General features: G+C 45.1%; 1 long non-coding RNA gene across 1 annotated transcript; it reads left to right on the top strand.

The window, feature by feature from the left end:
- The first annotated feature begins 2,198 nt into the window (after positions 1-2,198).
- Positions 2,199-8,360, top strand: LOC108295951. The gene is made up of 3 exons (XR_001821678.2): positions 2,199-3,684; positions 5,987-6,205; positions 7,669-8,360. It is a non-coding gene; the product is annotated as an uncharacterized LOC108295951 (long non-coding RNA).
- Positions 8,361-17,309: the final 8,949 nt, after the last annotated feature.

Below are 17,309 nucleotides of genomic sequence, written 5' to 3'. Positions count from 1 at the left end.
CGATCTCTTGACCTCGTGATCCACCCGCCTCGGTCTCCCAGAGTGCTGGGATTATAGGCGTGAGCCACCGTGCCCGGCTGAGAACCAGAAATCTTAAGGATGGTGACCGTGCTCCACCCACTTGCATTGGAAGAAGGGTCTGTCATGGTTGGAACAGGATGTTTCTTACCTATTGGATTTTGCTTTCGGGTCAATGCCATTGTACACACACACAGACACACATATATGCATACGCACACACACACGCACACGCACACTGACACACACACACATACACACACGCTCACACACAGACACACGCACACACACACACAGCAGAGGGAGAGACTGATTTGCATAAAGGGACTAACTTCTGCAGAGCCTTGTCAAAGGGCTGAGAACATTCACCTTTCTCAGGGAGAGGGTGGTGGGTGGTGTGGCTTGACTCATTTTATTTTTGTCGCCCTCTTACTTGGGGGGTGACTGCTTCCCCAGGTCTGTGCCTAAAGGACCTGGAGAAGATGCAGTTGGGAGCTGTGGTCACACAGAGAGCTGCTGTTGTCAGAAACAATCTCGGGCCTCCGCAACCTGCTATTGTGCATGTTCGTTCCCAAGGGCTCAACCCCGAGGAGTCGTAGGAGAACAAAGGCAGCAGTGCTTGCCATGCGAGGCAAACGTGCTTCAAGACCACAGAGGATGGGGTGCTCCACGGGGGCCACCTGGAGCTGCCAACTGCCTGTCCCCACTGGAGACTCGAGCTGTGCACATGCGGCTGGCCTGCCCTGACCTGCCCCTGGGGCCACGCCCTCAGCATTTCCACTCAAGTGGACTCCCTTCCTTTACTGGCCTCAGAATTGAGAGGAGAGGTGCAAGTCTAAACAGGGAGCAGGAAGACAACATCCCAAGGTCACCTAGTGACAGGGAGGGCTGTGCCACAGGGCAGTGTGGGCACAGAGCCTACATCGGCCGAGCCCGCAGCGGGGTGTCCATGGGCGAAGTTCTGCTCACATGGCCTTATCTTTTCACACAAAAGTCTGGTGGGTACATGGGGATTTCCATAAATGACAGCTCAGGAGGATGGGAGAGTAGAGTCCAGCTTTAACTTAGCTTAAAATAATTAAATAAACCAAACACATCAAATGCACACAAAAAATGTGCACTTTCCCCAAACAGTCCCCATTACTGACATGTTCTTGGATGGCGCAGGCTGCCTGGCAGAATATGACATGGTGATGAGGGATGCTCTGGGGAAATCCAAGCCATACCAGCTTCCACCTGGACGCTGTTTCAGTGTTCACCACCCCGGGACAGCGGCTGGAGTATAGGGGCAGTGGCAAGGGCACCTGACTTCCCTGGGCTCTGCTGCCTCCACATTTGCAGTCTTGGAGCAGAGAACTGCATGCCTTCCACTCTGCCCTGCCTGGAGGGCTGAGGCTGAGACAGCTGCTGAGCCTCACCAAGCACCCCCTTCTCAGGCCACCAATGGGGAGAGCTTTTTATTTTTATTTTTAGATACCATTTCTTTTTTATTAAAGCAAGACCATGTCATCATTACAATCTGCTACTGAGCATGTCTCTCACAAAGGTATCAGACAGTAATTATTTTCTCCTGAAACAAGAATATGTGTTGAATAAATATAGAATGAAGTTTAATTTATGTTAGAGTTTTATAAAGTATATATATCTTCAAGTCCACATGTGGCCATGTTATTACTGTAGAATCCTAAATCATTAAGAAAAAATTACAAACTCCATTTATGTAAACAGATTCTAACGCAGTCCAACTTGTTTTGTTAAAGTCCTATTTGATATAAAAGGGGGGCTATTTTCAGGGTCCACCACCCACCTACTCTTTAAAGACAAATATTACTCAAATATTAATGCTCTCCACCAGGTAGACTAAGAAGAACACAACTGCAGAGTCTTTAATTTCAATATTCCACGTCAATTATCTTATTTAATGAGTTTAAATCAATAATGGTTTAATTTAAGCATTCTTTTTTTACCATTTTAGTATAAACATGACCATTGTTGGTTCTGAACATTTCTTGGCCCGAGAATGAATCCCTTTGTTTCTTGATTTCCAGCTCTCCTGAGCTGCTGTATTCCAAAATAAAAAGGAAGGATTTTAAAACAGGATTCCAAAGAAGCTCTATGCTTCTTTTTTTCTATTTGAGTAATTGCTAATAAGATTAGAAGAGTCAATGGTTAGACCTGAGACCAAACTGCAGTGAGGCTTATTTGAGCTCAGTGTGGATGTTTTAGGCTCACACACGGCATCCCCAGCCTGGTGAGAGGCGAACTGCCCTTTGCCACAGATGCATCCTCAGAGGTGGAGGCTATAATCAGGTCACTCAGCAAATGTCCAGCACCTCCTTGGTGCCAGGCTCACCATGCTGAGTCCTGGGGCTGCGGCCTTGAATGAGAGTGCTGGGTTCCTGGCATCTCAGTACCTGCAGAACCATGCAGGAGGTAGAGGCAGCAAACGCAGGGCGGGTGAGTCACAGTGGGGCAGGAGAGTCAAGTGGTGTGCAGCCACAGAGGGGCAGACAAGGACTCGTTTAGACAGGGCTGTCAAAAAGACCTTGTTGAGGAGGTGGGCCTGGAACCAGCCATAACTATAAATCCTGAGTGTGAAATCCCAGAGCTGAAAGTAACCTCGAAGTCACAGGGTATAACTACACTGGTCACAGATGCAGAGATTGCAGGACCAGAACAGAACCTCCTGTGGGAAGAGGCAGAGCCACCGCAGGACCCAGGAGACTGGGTTCCCAGGGCTATCCTGCCTTTTGCAGGGAGACTCGCCTATGGGTTCTACTGTATAAGGTAGATTCTGAGACGGAAGGATCTCTCCAATTCCTAGATTGTAGAATTCAGAAACCGAGAGCGAGGCAGCATTTGCCACACGTGGCAAATTCACCAGGTCATGAATCCTGTCATAGACTGAGTTTTCTGGATTAACAAATTACATCAATTCCAAGTCAATGGATACCAAACCATCTTGACTTTCTACTGCATTGACTCAGCCAAGAAATTAGCTCACCTCCTGAGAGGTGGGTGGAGGCCTGCCAGAGGTTTATAGAAACCTTCTGAGGAGCTGCTCTGCTAAGGGTGAGCTTGGCGCTCCTTGCATTCCCGGGGCCTTCCCTCTGAAGAATGCATTGCTGGAGAGGAGCCCTTGCTTTTAGTTCTCAGCTCTCAAGAGTAGGTGCTTTCCTCTGAGCCTGGAGTCTTGTCTTTGTCAATAAGGCCACTTATGGAGGCTTGGAAGTTGTGTGGAAGAGGCCAGGGGAGGAGGATCTGGCTGGAGCAGCTGGGGTAGAGAAAACCCCCACCATCCAGGAGCCCTGGCTCCAGAAATAGTAGAATGAAGGGTGAAGGGCAGTGAGAGGACCCCAGCCATCTTAGCTGAACTGCACCGAGGCTTCCTGCAGAACTGGGCTCCTCTTGCTAACCTTGGGCCCCTTTCCATGTGTTCAAGGCTCTCCTTGGAGTCATGTTGTCCAGTTATGTGGCACTTGTGGGGCTGAGCTCAGATCTGGGGTTTGCAGGATTCAAGACGCCTTCACATGGGGTAGAGCCTAGATGTGGCATGGGGGACAGCTCATGCATGAGGTGCATTTGGCCTTGAGAAGAGACCCAGAGGGGAGGAGGCTGGTCCAGTGCTGGGAGGACAGTCCTATGGAGCATTAGGAATATCAGCAGGTGAGTTTTATATCTGTTTTTCCCAACCACAGTTCAGGCCCAGAGCAGATTCAGCTCTGTTTGCAGGGAGCTGATATTGTAATTGACAGTATGTGGTGGGAAGCAGGGAAGTGAGGGAAATTGTGCCAATGCTAGAGAGCCACAGTGCGGTGAAGAAGAGAAGGCAAGAGGATGTGCTGCAGAATCACAGGGCTGGGCTTCCAGACCATCCTGCTTCTGTGGGAGCATTTCAGGTGAGAACTGGATGACCTGAAAGTAAGCCAGGAGACACCAGGCAGGGACAGACTGGTCCCCACGTGCAAACGAGGTTGGAGCATTTGGGACTGCAAAGAATGCGGAGTGTGGTGAGTGAGGTGGCCCTTTGTATCGGATGCATGTGTGAATGGCTGGAGTCACGTGTGTGCTTCAGTAGCGGGTACCATGCGCACACTAAGAAATCTGGGTTTCCTTCTGAGGGCCTGGGAAGCCACAGGTAGCACTGAGCAGGGAGTGGTGGATTTATGCACGTGCTTATGAAATCATGCTGGGTGCTGGGTGGCGAATGCTTATGGGGGTAGAGGGCAAGGTTGGAATTGTGGAGGCCACAGCTAAGAGCCAATTACACAGCCAGGCTCATTGTGTTTTGACCTAGGAGGCACTGGGGATGAAGGAGACATCTGAAGGATTTATTTCTACGTATAATATGGATTAGGTAGATGGGTTTATATGTAATGTAAATTAGACTCAAATCCAGCTGGAGCCAATGGTGGACACTTGATGGAAGATGTATTTCAATTTCTCACATTCCATAGAAAAGCAATACAGTGGAAAAAGTATGGGATTTGGCGTCTCTCAGACAGGATTCCACTTGCAGGCCGTGTAATATAGGGCAGCTCACCACACCCTGGACCTACACAAACCCCTCTGCTATGTGAAGAGTGAAATTTCCCCACAGAGTCTCCACGGAGGGCCCCAGAGTGCACTCCCTGTTAGCTGCTGATGCAGTCACGAGGAAGAGAAAGAGTTAAATGCTCCTGGCCGAGTGCTGTGGGCACTGTGGGATCAGAGCTGACAGCCCAGGCTGTCAATGGCAGTCCTCACCAGGGCCATTGTGTGTGGCAGGCTCTTACTAAATTACAAAAATACCTAACAGGAGAGTTTCTTTGTGTTTTAAAAATCAATGACCAGTTTTTGTTTTGTTTTGTTTTTAAAATAGTGTTTTCAGAGATAAGAGTATTAAGTTTGGTCAAAATTTATGAAATCGTTTGAAAGCTGTTGTGACATACAGAAAATTAGATGAGCTTGTAGGTGATTAAAACAGTCAATCAAGCTGACCTACGTGTCATTTCAATGCACAGCAAGGAAGTGTCTTCAGCTTAGAAAATTGCTGGCATGAACACAAACAAATTCAGTTCTTTGACATGAGAATTTTCAGATTTTGGATTTATGATCAGAAAAATAGTTGAGTCCTGAAATACTGATAAAATGACCAGCCCCGTTCACGTTCAATACCTGAAAGTTCTGTCAGGGTGACCAAGAATCATGGATGCAAAGGAAGCCCGAGACTTCTCTGGTTCTGTCATGAAAGAATTTTCCAAAACTATGCAGATGCTGGGGGCTTAGAAATTTGATATTAGTGCAAACAAATGCATTCTCAACAAGAATATAGATGAGTTTGCACTGAATTTTAGAATACTTATCTCCAGATTTACAAGAGATTAAATAATTCTTTGAAATGGATTATCAGGCACTTTATTTACACTACTCATGAGAGCTACACTGGCAAGGGAGGTCACAGTTTCTGACTTGCCTTTTTTCTAAACTTCTGACTTTGTACACATGCAGAGAATGTATTTAACTAGTAGGATCCCAATTCTCTATATTGGGGCATTTTTCTTTATATTTTTTACCTTTTAATAAAATAGATCTTCAGAAATCAGAATTCCTGAGGTTCCAGTACTGTCAAATTTGGGTTCGTGGGAATGCTGAAGTTTAAACTTGACTCTTTCAAATGAATGCTGGGTGAATTTGTCTAAACTCTTGTTCCTCTCATTCAGATTCCTCCTCTGTGAAGCAGAGGCAATAGCACTCTCTCCTTTTAAAATCCTTAAGGTTTGGGAAAGGTTTTCAGAGTAGCCAAATCAGGTAAAATGTGCTCTCAGGCTGTATTTCTGCCCATGGAAATGAAAACTAGTCCCTTCATTTTTTTTTGTTTTTTCTTAGTTATAAGGGCCACAGGGAGATTCCACTAAAATAAAAGAGTTTTTTAAAAATAGTGCTGTTCATGGGTGTTCTGTTTTGATTGCTTCTCTTCTAACTCTAGGGTAAGTTTCAGACTCTGGTTCCTACAAGACCAGGCAACTTCAGTCGTGTCCTGCTCAGAGGAGGCATCTCGCACCGGCTGGTCTTGTGGATAATCGCACAACTGGTCATGAGAAATGCTACGGTGTGGCCTGTCACAGGAGCCGACGTCACACATATTTAAGGCTAACACACATCTGGAGCTTTGATAGGGCTGTGCTTATGTCTGCCTTTCACAGAAGTTGGTATTCCTCTCATATTTTATTTCAGCAGTTACAGTTAAACTACACCTTGACAAACTACGTGTGTGTATTCTCCCCAGTTCCCGGCCCACCTCCCTCAGCAACCCTCCCACAAACTGAGATGGAATCTGGGCTGTGAAAAGTGAAATGGGCTGTTATAAAACTGTATTTTTAGTCACAGCATGTAACAGTTGAAGGCGCGTTTATGTAGCTGAGGAGACAGAAACACGAGTCTTCCCACTCTAGAGTTTACCTAACTTCCTTCAGAACTAAGGGTAGAGCTTTATATCACAAGGTACCCCTCAACCTTAGTCATGGGGAGCTAAAGAGGAAGAGAAAAAGCTAAACCCTCCTTTTGATGAAGTCCACATGCTAAGAAAAAAAAAATGAATGTCACAAACCCTTCCTTTTTTTTTTTTCAGATGGAGTCTTGTTCTGTCACCAAGCTGGAGTGCAGTGGTGCGATCTCGGCTCACTACAATCTCTACCTCCTGGGTTCAAGCAATTCTCCTGCCTCAGCCTCCTGAGTAGATGAGATTACAGGCGCGTGCCACCATATCCAGCTAATTTTTGTATTTTTAGTGCAGATGGGATTTCACCAGGTTGGTCAGAATGGTCTCAATCTCCTGACCTCATGATCTGCCTGCCTTGGCCTCCCAAAGTGCTGGGATTACAGGCGTGAGCCACTGAGCCTGGCCCTGCTTCTGGTTGCTAAATACCGTGAGTGAACAATTTCCAAGTCATTGCCATGCCGTAGTTCTTCCATTTTAAGGACTCAGCAGCAAGAAGGCCTCTGTGCCTAAGGACTCGATGGAGGGAGTGTGGGACATTCTGGGCAACTCTACCATTGTCTCTTCTCGACTCCTTTGCTTCAGGCCGCCTCCTGCTGTTGCCCCTTTGGCTCCAGCCCTGTGGGCTACTGAAGTGCCCTGGCTCAGAGATTTGTGGTAGGGTGGGTGAAGCTGAGGTCTTCGTTTCTGCCTGTTTCCAGATTTCCCCTTCCTGCAGCCCCCTTTCTCCTCTTCCTCCGTTCCTTCCTTCTCCTTCACCATTTCTCTTTCTCCTTCACCAGTCAGTGAGTGCCAGCCATGTGCTAGGACCCACTTAGATCCTGAGGGTCTTGAGATGACCCCCTCCTTCCAAGAGAACTTTGCATCACGACACCCTTAAAAAGTGAGGCTGACTCAACTTGGGCTATGTGGAAATTAGGGCACATGGGGAAATCTGGCTGCAGTGGGCCCACCCGTCAGTGTTTTGGTAGGTCCCCCCTTTCGGAATAGGGCTGGGTGGTGAAGGGGCCCAGTGAAGCCCAGGGCCACAAATTACTCCTTCAAGTTGCATCTGCACACCTGCAGCATTTAGTGGCATTTCTGATAGCTCACTGTGTAAGGCTGTTTTGTGCTTGCGGCAGGATTTCTCCCCTGGTTTCTTACATAAGAATATCATCCATCGCCCCATGCAGGAGCAGAAATGGAGAAATGAGAGGCCAGGGTGGGTCTGAGGCCATTCTCCAGTCACTTCAGGCTTGGCTCGCAGCCCGACTTCCTGCCCCACAGCCTCCTGCCCCTGCCGCCAGAACGGCTGAGGCTGCTGATGACAAAGCCACAGCTCACAGGCTGACAATTTTGTCTGGACTTCTATCAAGGCCGGGACGGCAGTCAATAGCACATGCAGGAAATTTTAAAAGATCAAGAGCAGCTAACAACAAAATCCACTATGGGATGTTTTTAACCAAACAATCAAGGATTCAGTGCTTTCCGGGGGTGAGGACCAAAACAGAGCAGGACCGGCAGCCAGCATCACCTCTTCCATCTTCCGTCTGTCCTGAACCAGGCAGTACAGCCTAAAAATAGCGCCTGGACCTCACACCATCAGTGCTTTTGTTACTTATTCTCTTTGGTCTTTTGAAAAACATATTCATCGGGACTGAGAGTCTCCCATCATTTGTATTTATAGAGTCCTTTTTTTCTGAAGTCGTGAACGTGCCTATTCTCATTTCTGGGAAGTCAGTGGCAGGACTTCGGTGAGGGGAAAGTGGCTTCAGCTGGGTTATGGAGGGAGGTGGTAGAAGAGTGAGGTGAGAGCACCAGGCATCTGGGGATGGAGCCCGTGAGGGCTCAGTGGCTTTCTGACTCTTCCTAAGAAAGAACAGTGCCCTCCCCAGGCTTCCCTCTGAACCACACATTTCCTAGGAGGCCTTCTGGGAAGCTGAGCTTCATGGTGCCTCTCGCTCCTCCTTTAAGTCACACTCAGAGGTGCCTGCCTCTGGCACGTCTCAGGAGGGCAGGGGCCCAGCCTCTGCTCTGTTCCGGATGCCCGCAGACCCTGATTGACACAGCCCACAAGCTTGAGTGGAGGGGGCGCCTAGTCCCCAGCACTGAATGGCAATTCAGACCTAAATCCCGCAGCCCCCACAGACTGCAAGCTGCGGCCTTCGAGGCCATCTTTCACCTTGCCGGCTTTCCCGTGGGCTCTGGCCAGTCTTGTCATTTTGCCATGTTTCAGTTAATTCAACTGAATTGCGGTAAGATATTGCACAGAGAATTGTGAGTGGTGGCAAAGAGACCCAGAGAAGTTGCCTCCCAAAACTGGAAGTTCCATGGACCTGAAATAACCATGCTGTGCCCATCTTCCTCCCAGAAGCAGCAGAGTGAAAAGCCAGGCTGAGTGGGATCACGGCTGATTGAGTGGGATTTGCCCATCATCGGTACTGGCTTCAGAACACTGACCACAGCCAGGGGAGGGCTGCTGGCCCAGGAGGCAGGTCACAGTTCACTCCACACACTGCAGCTTTCCTTTAGGAAAAGCCCATTGCCCGGTGGGTAGAAATCAAGTGTGACTTGAATGGATCACCTGAAGCAGAGGATCCAGCCTCAGTCCCGGGAGCCTCCAACTTTCTGGGGCTGGACACCCGCATTGCCCGAGGCGCCCCTAGCAGATAAGTGTCCAGCTGCGCAGGCCGCAGCCCGGTGACTCAGGTGTCTGCGATCTGCTCTCACTTTCTGAGCTGATCCCCACGCGGCTGCGAAGACCTCGCCCCACGGCCGTTGCTTCCCGCTCGCTGATGTCGCTTCCCCAATGGTGGCATGGAAAGCATGAAAGGCTTTCCTTTCGTGAACATTTCCTGTGGGAGACGGAGTTGCAGGCATTCTCAGAAAAGGAGGGCACTTTGGAAGGGGCTGGAGATGAAAGTGCAGCTAAGTGGGATGGAAAGCCAGTCTCCACAGAGACGCGGGAGGGAGGTCAGCGTGGAGGAGAGAAGGGATCAGACCCGCTCCCGACACCACAGGCTGCCAAGAGGCTGGACACAGGGCAGAATAAGGAAATGCTCGCGTGGGCGCTGGGGTTTGGCCTCACTTGCTTCATGCTGCTGCTTCCCGGCTTAATTGCTTCATAAATCTTGAACAATTTATGAACCTCCCCGAGCCCCAGTTTTGTCATCCGTAAGATGGCTGTTAAATTACATACCTCTCCAGCAATAAGCAGATTTAATGAGAAAAAACATATAAAGAATCACAACAAATATCATAAAACACCTTGGAGTATTTTTAAGGAAAATCAGTGTGATTGCAATCAAGAAAATTCCAAAACTTTATTGGCATATAAAATGTACACAAAAAAATAACATACACATTTGAACAATATCATGTTCCTGAATAAGAAAATGACTGTTGTGAAAATATCAGTTGCTGCTAGATTAATGCACAAAGTTAGTGTAGGTCATTTCAATATCCTTGTGGCCATTTTAGAAACAGAACAAATTCTCAAGTTACTGTGAAAATAATAATGTGAGTGTTTAACATAGATCTTTGAATAAAAAGATTGGTTTTTATCATTGTTAAACAATGTCATCAGGATACAGTGCTCAAAATAAATTTGGTCATTGTTTGAGAATAGACAAATCAATGAAACAGAATAAACAATCCAAAGACCTTGGCTCATGAATAAATGAGCTGTATGGCTCATAAGGCAACACAAATACTCATAATTTAAAGTAGTATCCACAAATCACATGGTAATAACCTGCTTGCAGTTGGGGACAAAGAGTAACTTGGTCCTAAATGAAAAGTAAATTTCAGATTAACTTAAAAGTTAAAATACAGGGCAACCAGAGGCAGATGAAAGAAAAAAAAATCATCAAATGTTTGGAGGATGGGCCTGTCCTTCATTCTGTGGATCATAAACTCAATTTTCTTAACCATCCCAGGGTTGAGTGAGCCCCTGTACACTGATTTGAGCTGTCCAAATTCATAAAACCAATGTCTAAAATATAATGATTAATTAATTGACAGAGAATCAAGGATCTGCCTGGGGGTCCTCTTCCCACACCCACAGGGTGCTATGGAGAGTGTGGCATCAGAGTGGGGAGACACCTGCAGGCTGCTGCACCCATCTGTCAAGCCTGAATTGCTGCACACACTCAGATCCAGCCTGGCACTGCATTCCTTTGCTTTCCCAGAGGTCACAAAACCTGCTTGAGCACACTGCCCCAGTGTTGGTGGACAGGCAGATGTCCGCACTGCAAGGTCAGCTCTCCCTTAGAGTCATGTGTGATGTCCAGGAAGCATCTGGTGATCCTCCTTCTCTCCAGGAGGAGGGCTCTGGTCCTTCAGTTCACGGGTGTTATAGCTGCAGGGCAGCACTGTGCCCCAGCAGGCAAGGGGAGGCTTTGGAGTACCCCCCTCTTCTGACATGGTGGTCAAGATTCCTCCCCACCAGCTCCTGGGGTGCAGTGTTATGCTTTTCTCTGTAGCTCCCTTCCCAGCCATACCTCTGAAGGCCTTGTCCCACTGGAGAACGTGCATCCAGGTGGGCTTGGCACCCAGCCTCACTCCTCTCTCAGACGCAACTTGTCCTCTTCCAACTCTTTTGTGCAATAGGGTGCATCCTTCTGGTCCCTCTGGAAGAGAAAGGCCTGCCCGTTGCCAAGCCATTCATAGGACTGGACTGTGTAATTTGTTTTCTGAAATAAGACAGTTTTGAGAGTGAGATGGGAGGGTGTTGTTACTGATGATGTTGAGAAAATAGGAGTAAACCAGGGCTACCCAACATCCCCCAAACACTCTAACTGGTATGACCACTTTTTCTGGACTCCTTGGGCCAGCCCACCCTCTTCTGATGGTCACATTCTTCAGCTACTTTGGTGCCTTCAACACTATTTCATTTTTGGCTGCCTCTACCCCTTCAGGGTAACTTCTCAAATTGCTGTTCTCACTGATTATGGGTCGGCTGTTACAGCAGAACTCTCAAAGGAAATCTTATTTCCAAGTTCCTCAGGGCATCTTAGGATGCTTGTCCACTTGCTTCCTCTCCCCTGCCCCTTACTCTCCTACCCAGTTGGGGAAATTTATCTTAACAAAACAATCTGAAATTGTGCTATTATTTAAAATAATGCAGAAATAAAGCCCCAAGAGCAATGCAAATATTCAACAATAAGGAACTATCCAAGTAAAACTGACATGTGCTGATGATTGGTTCATGTTTAGAAAGGTGATGATTTTGGAGAATTTAGCAACATGGAACTTGTATATCCTGTAATGGTTAAGGAAAAATTAGGAAGGAAGGTATACAGTTGTAACACTTTGACTATAATTATATAAAAATAATAACAAATACATTAAGATGTCGGGGTGAAAACAATTGCCAGTATGGTAACAATAACTTTCTTTCAATTATGAGATTAGGGTTGATTTTTTTTCTCTCTTACTATTCTCCAGTTTTTCTGGAATGTGGTTCATATAATGGAAACAATGCTCTCTCCCTCCCCTTCTGCAGGAATTAAATGAGGTAATGATTATAAAGTACTTTTTCCTTTGTTTCTCCCCTCCCCATAACCCCATTGTGTCCTGATGACCTTGTCCTGAAAAAGAGGGAGAATGGGGTTTGGTTGGATTCTCTTGTTCCCAGGGCAAGGCTTTCTCTAATTTTCTTCCTTGTCCTTGAACTGTGTCAACCTTGGGCCACAAATGAAATACCCTTGACAACCCCAGTGGACTTATCTTGGGGATCTCTTGCACCTGCAAACTGAAGGCCTCCGTATCCCTTCCACAAAAACTTCAACCCTGTCAAAAACAACTTTGTTATGTGAAGTTTTATTGGGAAAGGAAGTGTCCCAAGAATTTTCTATAGCTGAGCCTGTTACAAAAGTTCACTCCTTGTCTCCGACACTCGCTCAGGTTTCTAGCCGCCTTGGTGGTCCCTGCTCTCTCTCTGCGTGTTGAGCTGTGATTCCCTGCTCAGGTCTGAAGCAATGCTGGATTTTGCCTCATCTCAACGTATGTTTTCCACTACTTCAATTTTACTTTGTTTTTTCTAGACCACTTGTGAAGAGGAAAGTGATTCCTCTTAAAGATGAAACATCTTTCCACCCTAACTAATGAAAGCATCCCCAGTATGATCCGTCCCAGGCCAGTTCTGGGGAAATGAATGGCCCTCGGCAGTGCTGGGCGTGGGTCTGAGCTGGGGAGGGCCAGCATTCTGCTCTCAAGGGAATCCTGAACACAGCTCTCATATTTTCTTCCTTGAGACAGCTCAACCCAGAAAACTGCCCTTAAAAACATTTCCTATGTCTTAGGTAAACCCCACATTGAGTATTCTAAAGAGACTTGGAAATACATCACTGATATTTATTTCAGCATCACTTGTTAATATTGGACTATTGGACATGTTCTGATGTCCATTAAGTGGGATCTGGCTTAATAAAATACGGTCCATCTAACAAGGCCCAGAGCAGTGTGTGCAGTGAGGCCTCATTTGTATTAAAATATACTTATATATGTATGTAACTAAATGTGCATAGAATATTTCTGCAAAGATAGAGAAGGAAGCAGTAACATTCTCCTCTGAGGAAGACAAAGAGAGGGGCTGAAAGGCAGAGGCAGGAAGACCAACTGTTTTTTTTTTATTTTGTATTTCTTTGGTTTCTCTGAATTTTGTATTAATTTATATATATATATATTATATATAATATATATATATTATATATATTATAGATTATATAATATATTATATATATTATAGATTATATATATATTATATATATATTATAGATTATATATATATATATTATATATATATGTCTATTTGTACTTACTAGGAAAAAATGGAAACCTGTAACTAGTGGGCATGCTAAGAGACCTTTCCATTTGGGTGAATTACCTCTTAGGATTACAATTTTCTCATTTTCATTTCTCTGCATTAGAAAGGGAAATAATATCCATGCCTGTATCTTTGGCAAGCCCTTTTGCCCTACTTTATAAAATTGCTTCAGGCTGCTGCAAACATATTCAAGGTTTGCTTTCTTTATTTTTCAGCTCCTCACTCTCTTGGGAGCCACTTTAAAAATCTTCTGGCTTGGAATTCACCCCACCCCTCCTGGCCCCACCTGTAAAGTGTGGCAAGAAATCTAAAACATAAATACTGGAAAACTGATGTTTGATAAGAATATAAGACGTAATATTTATATAAACTTTAGCTCTTGCAAGAGATGCCTTGAGTATACTGGGTGTCAAACGATAAGGAGGGTGCAGCTTTCAGCAGCCGAGTGAAGTGATCTAAAATTGCTCACATACGGATGGATGAATTAATAAGTGGAGGGTGTAAATTATGAGTCGCTCCTCCACACTCAGGTGCAAGAAGCATCACATTTCTTTATTTTTCCAAATCAAATTATACCTGGCTCCGAGCATCTGCTCCCTAGGGTTAACGAGAAACATGATGCTCGCTGTTTTCAGGGTTCCTTCCTCTTCAATTAGATCATGCAGGGATCCTGGGGTCCAAGAGCCCTGGAAAAGGGCAGGAGCTGCTTCTCAGCCTGCAATCAGCATCACAGCTACTGCATGTCCTCTTGGCTTTGTGATCCCGCCATCTTTAGGGCTCTGCAGCTCAAGGGTCACAGAAATGCCACTCAGACCACATTATTCTCGGCCAGAAGGAGGGTTTGCTAGTTGGCTCAGAAGCAGCAGAGGGTAGTTTCAAGCTTCCATGCAGCTGTGAATGACTGGCTTCACACTCTCCAAAGCCCTAGCTGCCCGCAGACCTTGGTTTCAATGGGAACAGGTTCCCAGGCTCATGCCTGCCTGCCTGGGGCATCTTCCCAGTTTTGAAAACACCATTCTCCCTCTTCTGCTTGTACACAAACACATAGACTTCTCTGAATGATTTAACTTTCCAGAGCAAAAGCTTGAGTCTTCAGGGCTGCGATCCATCTCTTGAAATTTGGGAATTGGGTGTTCAGAGTCTCAAGAAAACTGCCTGCTTCTCTGAGTGGCAAGTTGAAGTTTTCCCTGGTGAGCTGAGGATAGCAGCACCAACTGCATAAATGGCCATGCTGTGTCCACCCGAACCGCCTCCGTACACTCATCTCTCTAAACACAAAGATTGCGGCTGCAGTTCTGTTCTCCAGCTCTCATCAGGAAAGGGAAAAACGGGCAGTCTCCAGCCTGCATTCATCTCCCTCTGCTGGGTCTCCAAGCTCAGCCACCTGAGCCTTGCAGTGACCATGGTTCCTAAGCTTCCACACTTGTAGGCTAGCCTGCAAACAGTAGGTTTGATGCCTCGCCCATGGGGCAGTGGCTCCCCTTAAGTGGGCTTGTTCCTTCTGCCCCAGAGAACGTGGATGCAGGAGGACACTTTGGAAGCTTTCATTCAGTGCTTTGAAATATATGGTTCCACCCGAGGTTCGCAGTCTACAGAAAAGTGATTCTCAAACACTGTGTTACAAGATCTTCTATATGGGTTCCTTCAAAAACACACTGTCTGAGAGATTGAGACAGTTAGCTGCCTGAGAGAAACTGAGTGGACCCACAGTGGATTCCAACATAGCTGGTCCCTTGAGCTGTCATTGAGAAATAATCCTTCCAAAAAGATAAGTCCACCTGAGATTTACCCTGTCACTTGAAATCCACACTCACGTTTCCAATGGTATATTAGTTGTCAGGGGAAAGCAGGGCCTTTCTGTGCACTGATCAGCTCCAATACCCTAGGCTGTCATGGGGTGGTGGTGTGCCTGTTTGCTGCTGTCTATTTTGCTACCTGTGGTGGGATCACCAGCAGTTCCTCAGGAGGCTCTGATTTCCCAGCTCCTTGTAGAGAGGATGGGCAGAGGCACTAAATGCTTGCTTGATGGTGTGAGCGTGCGCTGAGGGCAGGTGGATGCATAGATAAAGGAATAACTGTAAGTTTAACCAAATATTGGAAAAACAAAAGGACAACAGAGTTCTGAAGTGTTCTGAGGAAAACTTTAAAGATCGTTGACCTAGATAGTTGTGATTTGCTTTCAAATTTTAATTTTTTTTAGATGACAGAGATTGATACATATTCAAAGCATCAATTTTATGCAATAGAGAAATATATACATAAAAAATCATGTCCACCTGTCCATATGACTCAAAGCAATATACAGATTCAATGCAATCCTATACAAATTTTAATAATATTTTTCACAGAAATAAAAAAAAAATCTAAATTTTTTTGCAATGACAAAAGACTTTGAATAACCAAAACTATCTTGAGAAAGAAAAACAAAGTTGGAGGCATTACACTTCTGGATTGCAAATTATATTACAAAGCAGTAATATTCACACGGTATGGTATTGGCATAAAAATATTCATGCTGTATATACCAGTGGAACAGAACAAAGCATCCAGAAATAAGCCTAAGTGTACATTGTCAACTAATTTTTGACAAGGCCACCTGGAAGACATGATAGGGAAAAGATTATCTCTTCAATAAATGGTATTGGAAAGATTGGATGTTCACATGCCAAAGAAGGAAACTGGATCTTTATCTTATGTGATTTACAAAAATCAACTCAAAATTGATTAAATACCTAAATATAAGGCGTGAAACCATAAAATTCCTAGAAGAAAACAAGGAGAAAATCATTTGACAATGATTTTTTTTTTTTTTTTTTTGTGGACATGACTCCAAAAAGCACAGGCAACAAAAGCAAAAACAAACAGGTAAAGGCTACATCAAACTAAAGGTCTTCTGCACAGCAAAGGAACCAATCAACAAACTGAAAAGGTAACCAGCGGAGTGGGAGAAAATATTCGTGAACCGCAAATCAGGTAAGGGTTAAAATCACCATGGAGCTCATACAACTCAATAGCATAAAAAACAAATTAACTAGTTTAAAAAAGGGCAAATGGCCTGAAAAGATGTTACTCCAAAGAAGACATAAACATGGCCAACAGGTATGTGAAAAGGTACTTAACATCACCAATCACTGGAAAAATGCATATCAAAATCACCATGAGATATCATCCTACACCTGTTAGGATGGCTATTGTAAAAATAACAAAAAAAAAAGGTGTAGAGAAAAGGGCATCCTTGTACTCTGTTGGTTGGAATGTAGATTTGTGCAGCCATTATGGAAAACAGTATGGCGATTCATACACACACACACACACACACACACACACACACACACACACACACACACACAAACAGAACTTCCATACAACCCAGCAATCCCTCTTTTGGGTATACTCAAATGAAATCTCCACCTTGTAAAGATATCTGTATTTATCTGTATTACCATGCTCACTGCACCATTATTCACAATAGTCAAGATATGGAATCAAGTCTTGTCTATCAACAGATAACTGGATAAAGAAAATGTGGTACATATACACAGTGGAATAATATTCAGCCTTAACAAAGAAGAAAATCCTGCCATTTATGGTAACATAGATGAAACTAGAGGATATTATGCTAAATGAAATAAGCCAGACAGAGGGAGAAAAAAATGGCATGATCTCACTTAGATGTGGAGTCCAAAAAACAAAAACCATTAATACATAACAACAGAGTAGAAAGGTGGTTTCCAGAGGTAGAAGCAGGGGTCGACGAAGTGGGGAGATATAGGTCAAAGGGCACAGACTTGCGGTTATGTGGCATGCTAAGATTAGAGACCTAACGTACAGAAAGTGGACTAGAGTTAATTCTGTTGTAATGTATATTGAAAATTTGCTGGAGCAGCTTTTAGGTGCTCTTGTCACATACATACACACAAAAGGAAATGTAACTATGGAGATGATTGGTGGATATGATTGGTGGATATTTGATTGTAGTAACCATTTAACTATGAATATATAATA

Source organism: Cebus imitator, unplaced genomic scaffold (genome assembly GCF_001604975.1).
Source record: "Cebus imitator isolate Cc_AM_T3 unplaced genomic scaffold, Cebus_imitator-1.0 Scaffold669, whole genome shotgun sequence".
NCBI classification, from domain to species: Eukaryota; Metazoa; Chordata; class Mammalia; order Primates; family Cebidae; genus Cebus; species Cebus imitator.
This window is presented reverse-complemented; position numbering and strand designations above follow the sequence as displayed.